We start from the raw sequence: 11,223 nt of genomic DNA on the forward strand, positions 1-11,223 counted from the left end.
AGATTCGAACAAATACAAAATTGCGGTAACGAATACATACGGTTTGTGAGGTAGAGGAAGAATTCAAAAGTGCGGTAACGAATACATACGGTTTGTGAGGTAGAGGAAGAATTCAAAAGTGCGGTAACGAATACATACGGTTTGTGAGGTAGAGGAAGAATTCAAAAGTGCGGTAACGAATACATACGGTTTGTGAGGTAGAGGAAGAATTCAAAAGTGCGGTAACGAATACATACGGTTTGTGAGGTAGAGGAAGAATTCAAAAGTGCGGTAACGAATACATACGGTTTGTGAGGTAGAGGAAGAATTCAAAAGTGCGGTAACGAATACATACGGTTTGTGAGGTAGAGGAAGAATTCAAAAGTGCGGTAACGAATACATACGGTTTGTGAGGTAGAGGAAGAATTCAAAAGTGCGGTAACGAATACATACGGTTTGTGAGGTAGAGGAAGAAATCAAAAGTGCGGTAACTAATACATACGGCTTGGGTGGGAGAGAGAGCGATGAGGATGCTCTCGCTGTTGTATCGTATAGCAAACCGTATGTATTCGTTACCGCACTTTTGAATTTGTTCGAATCGCCAATAACGATTCGTTCCAAAAAGTGTGTTGCATGTATACACCCAATCCCCATTTAAATCCATGAATAAAACTGTTAACGAATATTAGGAAAAATCTGCAAAGTTTCAGTAAAATCACAAACTTATTAATACGAATTTCTAAAAAAACAATCAGGTACGCAGTTTTATGGCCCATTAAATTTTAGTATAATAATGTACAAATTTTAAATGTCTAAAAGAATCGCGTTGATTTTTGAGAATTTTTTCGTTGACTGTCCTACGCATTTTTTCCATGTAAAGAATTTTCAGATTTTTTTTGTGAAAAAAATGCTTAGCGCAGTCAGCAAAAAAAATCTAAAAAGCAACGCGACTTTTTAAGGCATTTGAAATTTGCACATTATATTATACTAAAATTTAATGGGCCATAAAACTGCATTCCTGATGGATTTTTTTTGGAAATTCGTATTAATAATTTTGTGATTTTACTGAAACTTTGCAGATTTTTCTTAATATTCGTTAACAGTTTTATTCATGGATTTAAATGGGGATTGCTAAAATATAAGCCATATTTTAATACAAAATGAGCGAAAAAATTTTAGCATGTAAAACATTGCGAATATTAACAAAACAGAGCCGTACGCTCAATTTTTTGAGTAACAGTATATAATTCTATATGTACATATACCATGTATTTTTTATGTATGTATGTATTTTATATGTATGTGCAGGTATAAACAAGGTATAACTTGCCTTAAGGAATCAATTGATGCATCCGCAGGGTTGGTTATTTTATCATAATGTAGGATTATTAAACGTATTTTAATTTTAAAAGTCTAATTTTAAATACACTTCTTCGCTTTTCGTCCATTGATAGAGCTGATGCGCTATGCCACTGCGAATCACCTGAGCGAAAAACTGACTCTCCCTTTGGAAAACATAAGTTATTTACAAATATACCGCAGTAACTTTTTTTTTTATAAACTTACTGTAAGATGTTTGTTAATGGGCTTGCGAAGTTTTTGTTTGCGCTAAATGTATTTATGGCCTTGATAAGCGTAGTCATAGTTTGAGACTTGCCCAGCTCGCCTCGTTTGTTGATGAGCAGTGTAACGCGGAAAAGTAAATTTTCAAAGTGACCCAGGGTACTGCGAGGCATATTACCCAGCTGTGGTAGTTTTTGGTATAGTACATCTTTACTCTGTTCATCGTCTTTTTTCTTTATCAAGCACATTGTCTTCGATTGTCTCATAGGCTTGGCAGGCAATGTCCAGTAGTCTCATTATCTCTGAATTATCGGCAGTGCTATTGTTGGCACTTTGACGAAGAAGAAAGCTGGAGTCGTCGGCGGTATCAGCATTAACTGGATTTCCTTCGTTATTTGTCTCAGTGGGACCATCCTCATCATCCTCCTCATCACTGCAAACGGGTGAATACGTTTCATCATCAGAAGCATCTTCTGCAAAATATCAAAAGGCGTGGGTTTAATTTCTAATATTAACGTACATTCCGGTAACTACCTTTTAGTTTAAACAAATTGTTGCCAACTGGCGACATGCTCCGGGAGCTGCAAGAACTTGAGGGTGTATTATATAAACGTGGTGAACTGCTCGGATACTCGCAATCAATAAGGAATGCCTTGTCTTGCACTTTAATCGTCTGTCAGGAAAATATGTTGCAAGTGTTTAGTTTATTAAAGTCTTCGTTTGTAAGTATGTACATATTTACCTTGCTTTTGGATTCCACACAAACTTCTGTCGATAGCTTTCGTTCCTTAAAATTTTGCTGTTTTTCTTCGCGTTTCCTCTTATAATATTCCTCATCAATTGTCAAGACCTTCTCTAAGAATCGAATCCATGCTCATGTTATCATATTGAAATTTTTTTAACAAATATAAGATCCGGTGGAAAACGAATACATATGTACATAGGTAAGTTAGATTATTTCTTAAGTGCATTACAGACTTATGCATTACCTGAGACTTTTCCGTATTTGACTGTGAATCACGAACCATTGCAATGAGCTTTCTTAAGGCGCCCGAGCGTCTTATTTGGCTACGATTACAGGCATCTGGAGACAGCATACAAATAGTGTGAATGCAATGTCGTTTTTCACTTTCAGTTAATGATATTGTCATATTTTTGGCAACGAGTAGTTCACAGGCGACTACCACTGCATCTGCGGAACTCAGCATATGAAATGAATCCAATTGCTTTGAGAAGTTTGAAGTTATTTTCAAAGCTACTCCGCGTTGTGGATTTTCTTCTGTAATGAAGAACGTTATTGCCGCAAAAGTGCAATTACTGCTGCTTAGCGCCTAGAAAAAAAAGAGTAATTCATTAGTAACAGCACTCTTACACGATATGTATTTGCATATGTACATACTTATATGCCACTTTTGTGTATCTACTCATATGTACCATATATTAGAACGTTCGAGAAAAGTAGCGTTTACATACATATCTAAATACATATCGTGTAAGAGCGCTATAATGATTACACATTTTTCGTTTTAAAATATTCTGCCTTACCTTCCAAGCAGGTGGTCCAATGGCCAATCAGCCAATACGAGCAACCATTTAAAAATTTCACCGGTCAAATCCAAGGCAGCATGCTCCTCTGGCATAGCGTAGTCGCTCAAAGCACGTGGTTGGTTTTTCAACGTTTCAGGATCGAATATATCACTTCGTACACCTTACCTTTGCAGAAATACCATTTTTCACACACGTATAGTGACCAATTGAACTCGAGCGGGAAAGTAAATGCGTTCGATGAGCGGTTTTCTTACCATCTTAGTGCACTCGTTGAACATACCTCATCCATATGAATTTGCCTTGCATGTGGTGAAAAGTAAACATTCATTTGTAAATTGTCATATTCGTTAATGGTGCATATACAAAACATGCGAGTAACGAGATTATTATGTGAGTAACGATTCGGTACTTCGCGTCAGGGGTTGTATTCGTTACTCAGTAACGAATACATACGGTTTGCTACAGCTCTAGTTTTGTGACACAATTCGTAGAACTGAAAGGTTGATGATGATGAAACGCTCAAGTTCTGAATATTTAATTATAAACGAACAAATTTATCTTGACGGTGACGTAACTTTGAAAAAGCGGCGCCTTTAACGTGGTCTTGAATGTTTTCCCAACCACCATTAGCGAATTTCCGCATATCCTACCACGCACTTCATGACCATTTTTGCCAATTTTTATATTCATAACCTGAAGATAATTTAGGTAGGCTGTCTTAAGTGAAGCCATTCTAAAAGACTTACCCAACAAGGACTGAAAAAAGTGCTTATACTTACTTAAGTATATGTTTATATTACATTAAATAAATTCCTTAAAGAAGTATGATTTTTATAAATTAAGAAAAACTTTAAAAGAACTTCTTAAAAACGGCGTTCTACAAAAGCCCTTCTGAAAGCTCTTTTTTTGAGTAGCGAAAGTAGAAGCCCTTCAATTTGTGCCGCTCCATACAAAAAATGAAGGAGAAAGGAATAACTTTCAGAAAAGCCTTTTGGATAAGATTTTAGCTCCTGATATTATCTACTGGATAGTATTTATGTATGACCCCTCAGTCGTGTACCTGATCAGGAATTTGCACTTTTTCGGCATTCGCCTGAAAAGAAAAGATTTTAACCAAATAAACAAAACAGAAAGAAGATATTCAACATGTTACAAAAAACGTTTTGGTTTCAGTTTCCGACTACTAATGACAGAAGGCTTAACCTTTTTTCATAGCAAAAATCTGCTAAAAATTAGAGGAGTGTCGGCATTGACCTTCATTAAAAGATCAGGACTAATCCTGTAAAACCAAGACGTCTGGCAGCCCTAACCTAGATATAAAAAAAAATAACATAATTATTGGAAAGGGGAAAAATTAGATTTCGCAGGCCTGTTTAATCCAATCGAAAACAGCTATTTATTTATTTTAAAAATATAGTTCATTCTATAGCAAACACCATAAAAATTCACATTTCAAACTATGTGAAAATATAAAAATTCAGCGAATTTTCGCCAAAATTTTAAACTTTTGTTTAAGAATTTTGGGAAAAGTTTTGCGTTTGCAGTTTTATAGCCCATGCAATTTTAGCAAAATAAAGTGCGAGTTTCTATGTCTACAAAATATCGTTGATTTTTGGCATTTTTTTACGTCGTCACTCATTTTCTTCCATACAAAGTAATATATGTTTCGGTCTTATAATTATGTAACGCGGTGTACTATTAACTTGTTTGACTTGTATTTAGAGCAAATTTGAATTGTTTTTGTTTCTTTTAACAATGTTAACTTATTCGTTATTTATGTGTTAAATAAATATAAAACAAATTTTTTGTGTTTTCAATATGGAGAATTTGTCCTCCTGGAATGCTAAAAAATTCTGGTCACCTTACATTTAGCTATATGAAAGGTAAATTCATCTAAGATGAATATAGGGCCAAAGCGGACTAAACCCCGTGTGGGTTTCTATATATTTCGGCGGCAGCGCAATCCATTAGGTCCCTTTTCTGCAAAACCACTGCTTGTCATGACGTAAATACTCATTATGAATTTCAATCAGATTTTACAAAATATAGCGCGTTAATTTTTTGGAAACGAATTTTTCATCATACAGGTAGCTCACTTTACGAATTTGAACGAAATCGATTAATAAATAAGACTTTTATAAGTAACTTTGCTCCAGCGCCACCAGCGTGTTGTGTAGTAGGCTATAATAGGACCATATATGCAAGGTATAACCTCCGACAATTTGACAGGTTTTTGAGTTTAGTCCGAACAACGATAACGGCTATCATTTTATGTATGTATGTACATATAAGTATGTTTCGAATGAAAAAAAAACATCATGAAAGTAATAAACGTTCCGAATTTGCATTAACAAAATCGGTTCATAAATAGAACTTTTATCGGGTCGGTTTTTCGCAAATGCTTTTTTCATCATGCAGGTAGCTTATACTTTGAATTTAAACGAAATCGCTTCATAAATATGACCTATAAATAACTCGACTCCCGCGCCACCTAGCAGATCTATTTTTGGTAAACGTATTTTCCATCATGCTGGTAGCTTACATTTTGAATTTAAAAGAAAACGGGTCATAAATACGATTTTTATATATAACTCGACTCCAGTGCCACCTAGCGGACCTATTTTTCGCATGCGTATTTCTCATAATGAAGGTAGTACACGATTTGATTTTCAACGAAATCGGTTCATAAATACGACTTTTATAAATAACTCGACCCCAGCGCCACCTAGCGAGTTTTCTGGTAGCCTATAATGGGACCATATATGCAAAATGAAAATTTGACCGAAATCTATGCGGTAGTTTTTGAGTTAACTCCGAACAACGAAAATGGCTATTATCTAATATATAAAAATCTCGTGTCACGGTGTTAGTGGTCGAACTCCTCCTAAACGGCTTGACCGATNTCTCTGCAAGTGTTCATGGTAGAGTACTGGAACTTGGTATGTACAAGACATATAGTCATGAAGAAAAATTTGTTGTATTTGAAAAAGGGTGCGTGGCACCTCCCATGCAAACCGAATATTTCACACTGCATATCTCTGGAAGTGTTCATGGTAAGAGTACTTGAACATGGTATGGATATATGAGAAATCACTCCCATACTCTTAGAAAAAATTGCGGCTATTTTATAAGGGGGGTGTGGCGCCTTTCAAACGGTACTGAAGCTATTACGTATCTTTGTATGCATATACAATTTTGCTAGGTTATTTAAGATGGTAATGGAAATATGCCTTCCGACAACCACCAAAACGTAATATTAGAAGATAAATGCGTCAGTGAAAATCATGAACGTGAACTGTTGGTGAAAATGTTGTACCAAAATGTTTCAATACAAAAAATTAATTTTGGGCGGGACGAAGTTCGCCGGGTCTGCTAGTTTTATATATATATAGATAGATAACAAAGTACTGGAGTATTGTACTATTGAAAGAAAGAAAATGTTGCCAAAATCCGATTTCGCTGTTCAATAAAGGACTATAAGTGATCTTAGGGTCAAGGTCCAGGAATGGTATTTTCAGGGATTGTAGTTGAAAGTTCAAGCTTTAATTTAAGCATAAGTGGAAAATTTTAACACATTTTGTTTAATTGCGGTAGGTACTCAAACTTCGCCAAAATTAGTTCTTGCTATTAAACAAATGATTATAAGTGACAATCAAGTCAAGGTGCACGAATGGTATTTTCAAGGAGAGTAGTCGAGAGTTCTAGCTTTAATTTAAGCCGAAGTGTAAAGTTCTATCACCTTTTGTTTTTTTGCTAGAGCTTCTCAAATACTGCAAAAAACGCGATTTTTTGATACTTTGACCACGTTTTTCTCAAAATCTGGTAGTGGTGGAAACTTTTTACTTACGGATTCGTAATCAGCATGAAAAAGTCTATCAAAAACAGCTTTAACATTTCAGGTTACAAAATTGTTTCCCATTTTTTGGCCTGTGATATCAATCCTTATTCTATAATACATTATTTACAAGAAGAAAAAAAAAAAACACACGGAAACTTGCACGGAGTCGCTTGTTATTAATGTTTTTCGCTCCTGCCACGGGTGCTCTTGCCTTCATGCCGGGTGCCTCGCGGAATCGCAGCGAGCGTGGTGTAACCAGGGAACGCAAAAAAATAAAATTTATTTATAAACATAAGCATAGATTATTTAGTACAATCTTTTTTAAAGTTGTATACATAAATATGTATATACATAACATGCATATTTATATCGAGCCCTAACCGCCAAAAGGGCGTAAGCGACAAACTGTTCGATTTCCTACTTTTGTCAAAATTTCAAAGTCCTACGAAGTACCGTTAAAAAGTTAAAGCGAAAGCAATTTTGGCTTAAGTGCTCTATTGTACTCTGTTTAAATTTGTTTGTGCCCGCAGTGTCGGTTAAGCCATTTTCTCCGTGAACAATTTTTCATTGCAGAGGGGAATTGTTACATTTATGTGTGAAAGTTTTGAAGTGCCTCTATTTTTCTTCCAAATATGCACTATTTACAAACAAAGGTAAATACATACATATATTTGTAGTAGATTATTGGAAAGATGAAAAAATTTACTTGTGAGCCTTTTTAGTCAGAAGTATGTATATGCAATATTGCAGCAGCTTTCTACCTACATTTTGTTTATATTCTACTAATAATTCGTATGCTTTAGAAATATTTACGGAAATAGAGCACATGATTTCGTTCGTTTTAGAGTTGTAGCAAGTAGTGATTTTTTCTTCAAACTGCCTTTCGCTAAGTGCGGAGTTGTGTGTTTTAGTTTGGATTTCCCTGAACATCACTTTTACATATTTCGTAAATACGTACGTTCTTCCTAAAATTTATTTTGTAGGAGTTTTTGTGTGTGTTTTTTCGCGTTTCCGAGGAACTAGGCTATAATTGTACTTAAATCACTCAGTACAAAATTGTACACGTACAAAATTGTCAAAAAAGTCGTTATTGAATCTATTGATAACAAAATTAAATTTTGATATTCTCCACCTCTCAAAATTTGAAATTGAAGACAATAAATAAATAAAAATATTGTGACGTAATAATTTGCTTCATTTTTATATATGTATGTACATATCTGTGTTCATATAGAATAGTAGCTTCCCAACGGGACCAGAAGCGCTCCATTAGTTCTATTGGAGCGCTCCATATTCAGCAGTAAGCGCTCACTTCCTAATTTCATACTTCATTGTATTTTAACATTGTGTGTCATTAGAAATAAGCGCTCCCTTGCTGCTCCCAAAGAAGCCCTTGGTGAGCGCTTCAACTAAAGCATTTAAAAAGCGATGCATGCAAATTTTAATATTTATATTATATTTTTGTTTTAATAAAAGAATGGCGTTTTTGTAAACCATTTGATGGTTTTATTAAGTGTACAAACATATCGCACACTAAATCAAAAAGAGTCACAACTCAAAATTTTTCAAAATCGACTTTTTCCCATAAAACAGTTCTCAGATCACATCCCCAACGACTGGGAAAAATTCTTCTCCAACACTGCCTTCCTTAACTGGAGAAATGCCGTTATGTCTGTTTTAATGTTACTTGCGTTTATGTTACCTGCTTGAACAGTATCAACTAAAGAGTACTATTTATAGTTGTGACAGTTCGCACTTAAGCAATAATGTAATTTTATTTTCAGTTAAAGAGTCTTATTTCGACTTGTGCCACTTTAGTTGAAAAAATTTGAAATAGTTTGCGATATCGTTCAGAGGTGTGGATTTTTTTATAGAAAAAGTAAGTATAACCAAGCGTATTATCTTTGATACAAGTAATTATGATAATTGATAATTTAAATCAATGTAAGTATTACTATTAAGGTTAGAGATAATCTTGAAATCATATTAGAAATATGTATATTAAACGAGGAGTATGGTAATACATATTCACTTTATACAAAAATGTTACGTATACGCCGTGCATTGCATCGTTGAATTTACTCTTAAACTTGAATTTTATACTTACCTTTTTACATACTTACCTTTTAAATTGAATACTGACCTACAATTATACTTACCTTTTATATCCATACTTACCCTAAAATATACGTACATTTAAATTCGAAAAATCCTAATCTAAAACCATTAAGAACAAAATATTATGTATGTTTGTACGCTCACTGCACACCTTAGCGAGCGGTCATCGACGGCCGCTAAATAAGTTGTCGTTGAGTTAGCTGTCGTGGCCTTTGCAAATTATCAAAATTAAAATTTATTGTTAAAATCTAAAAACTTATTGTGCATAAGAAAAATAAAAAAAAATTGTTATCTGAAATAAAGTTTGCGAGCTAAAAGTGTAAAATAAAGAAATTAAAACTATATTAACTTTTATACTATTAATTTAAAAACAATATTGTGTGCTTATTTGCAAAAGGAAAGTGCCTGCCAGTGGTGAGTGCCCCTACCCCCCTCCATTAGTGAAAACTAAACAAAATGTCTTGCCCAAATATTGAACATTATGCAAGAACTCTGATGATGTTAAATGCAGAGACTGTTCCTTGCCCATCTAGTCCTCTGAGTGATAGCAGTATGAGTGATAGCGGAAATACAGAGGCTGATCCTAGTCCATCTAGTCCTCTGAGTGATAGCAATATGAGTGATAGCGGAAATACAGAGGCTGATCCTAGACCATCTAGTCCTCTGAGTGATAGCAATATGAATATATTTAGTGATTCTGGGAGTGAATTTTGTCCTTCCGAAGCAATAAGCTCATCGGAATATAGCTCAGAAACAGAAGAGAATACATTTTGTAGGCAGAGAGCGCGCGGTAAATACAAAAGTGAGAACAAAAAACAAAAGAAGCAAAAATTTTTGAGAGACAGTGGTCTTTCTTATACTTCTCTTTCCAAATCCAAAAAAATTATACATGCACGGCAAATACGCTCATCTTGTGAAGAAAAATGCCGCCTACGATGCAATAAAAAAATTTCCAGACCCCAACGCTTTAGAATATTCAGCAACTATTGGAATTTACGTGATTTGCAAAGACAGCGAGAATTTATAGCTAGCCACATGAAAGTAGTAAAACCAAAATACAGGTACAGCTGTACACAAGGGTTTCGCAAACTTAACAATGCCTATTTTTTCGACGTGAACTCAGAACTCATTAGAGTATGTAAGACTTTTTTTATAACAACTCTTGATATAAATAACAGAGTAATACGTACAGTGATTGAAAAAAAGAATGGTGAGGGCTTCGTTGAGATTGACCATCGCGGAAAGCATGACAACCATATAAAAGTTAGTCCTGAAATAAGGAACAGTATTAAAGAATTTATTGAAAAAATTCCAAGAATAGAATCACACTATTTACGAGCTCAAACCTCGCGGGAATTCATTGAAAGTGGAAAAAGTATTGCTGATCTATACAAAGACTATAAAGAATTTCGTGAAGCAGAACATTTAAATTTTGGGAGTAAAATTTTGTTCTATAAAATATTTAACACAGAGTTCAATATTTCCTTCTTTAAACCAAAAAAAGATCAATGTGATCTCTGCGAGTCGTTCCTAAATGCAGATGCAAACTGCAAGAGAAATTTAAGTAAAGAGTACGATACACACCAGGAAGAGAAAAAGTTATGCAGAATGGAAAAAGATATCGATAAGACAAAAAAAAACGTAGCTGTATACGACCTACAGGCTGTTTTACCCTTGCCAAAAGGCTTCACATCATCTTTTTACTATAAAAGCAAGATTAATTCTTACAATTTTACTGTTAGCAGCCTCAGCGCTAAAGATGTTGAATGCTTTTATTGGACTGAAGTTGAAGGAAAACGTGGATGTAATGAAATTGGAACATGTGTGCTCCTATATATTCAATATTTGGTACAAAAGGCAAACAGCTCTCCAGATTTAGATTTAATCTTCTATTCAGATAACTGCTGTGGGCAGCAAAAAAATAAATATATACTTTCAATGTACGCTTATGCAGTATCTAAGTATAATCTACGTAGCATTTCCCACAAATATCTTATTCACGGCCACACTCAAAACGAAGGGGATAACGTACACAGCGTAATTGAAAAACAAATAAAAAGACACTTAATAAGTAATCCCATATACCTGCCAGAACAGTACACGAGCCTCATAGCAACTGCAAAGAAGACAGGCCCGCCATATAAGGTTCGGGAGCTGACTCATGACGTCTTTTACGA

At 34.7% G+C, this 11,223-nt stretch overlaps 1 pseudogene; it reads right to left on the reverse strand.

Moving 5' to 3' along the window:
* Positions 1-1,320: 1,320 nt before the first annotated feature.
* Positions 1,321-9,100, reverse strand: LOC108381741 (uncharacterized; annotated as a pseudogene).
* Between the last annotated feature and the right edge of the window lie 2,123 nt (positions 9,101-11,223).

This window comes from Rhagoletis zephyria, unplaced genomic scaffold (genome assembly GCF_001687245.7).
Source record: "Rhagoletis zephyria isolate East Lansing unplaced genomic scaffold, Rhagoletis_zephyria_1.1 Rzeph_scaffold_00141, whole genome shotgun sequence".
NCBI classification, from domain to species: Eukaryota; Metazoa; Arthropoda; class Insecta; order Diptera; family Tephritidae; genus Rhagoletis; species Rhagoletis zephyria.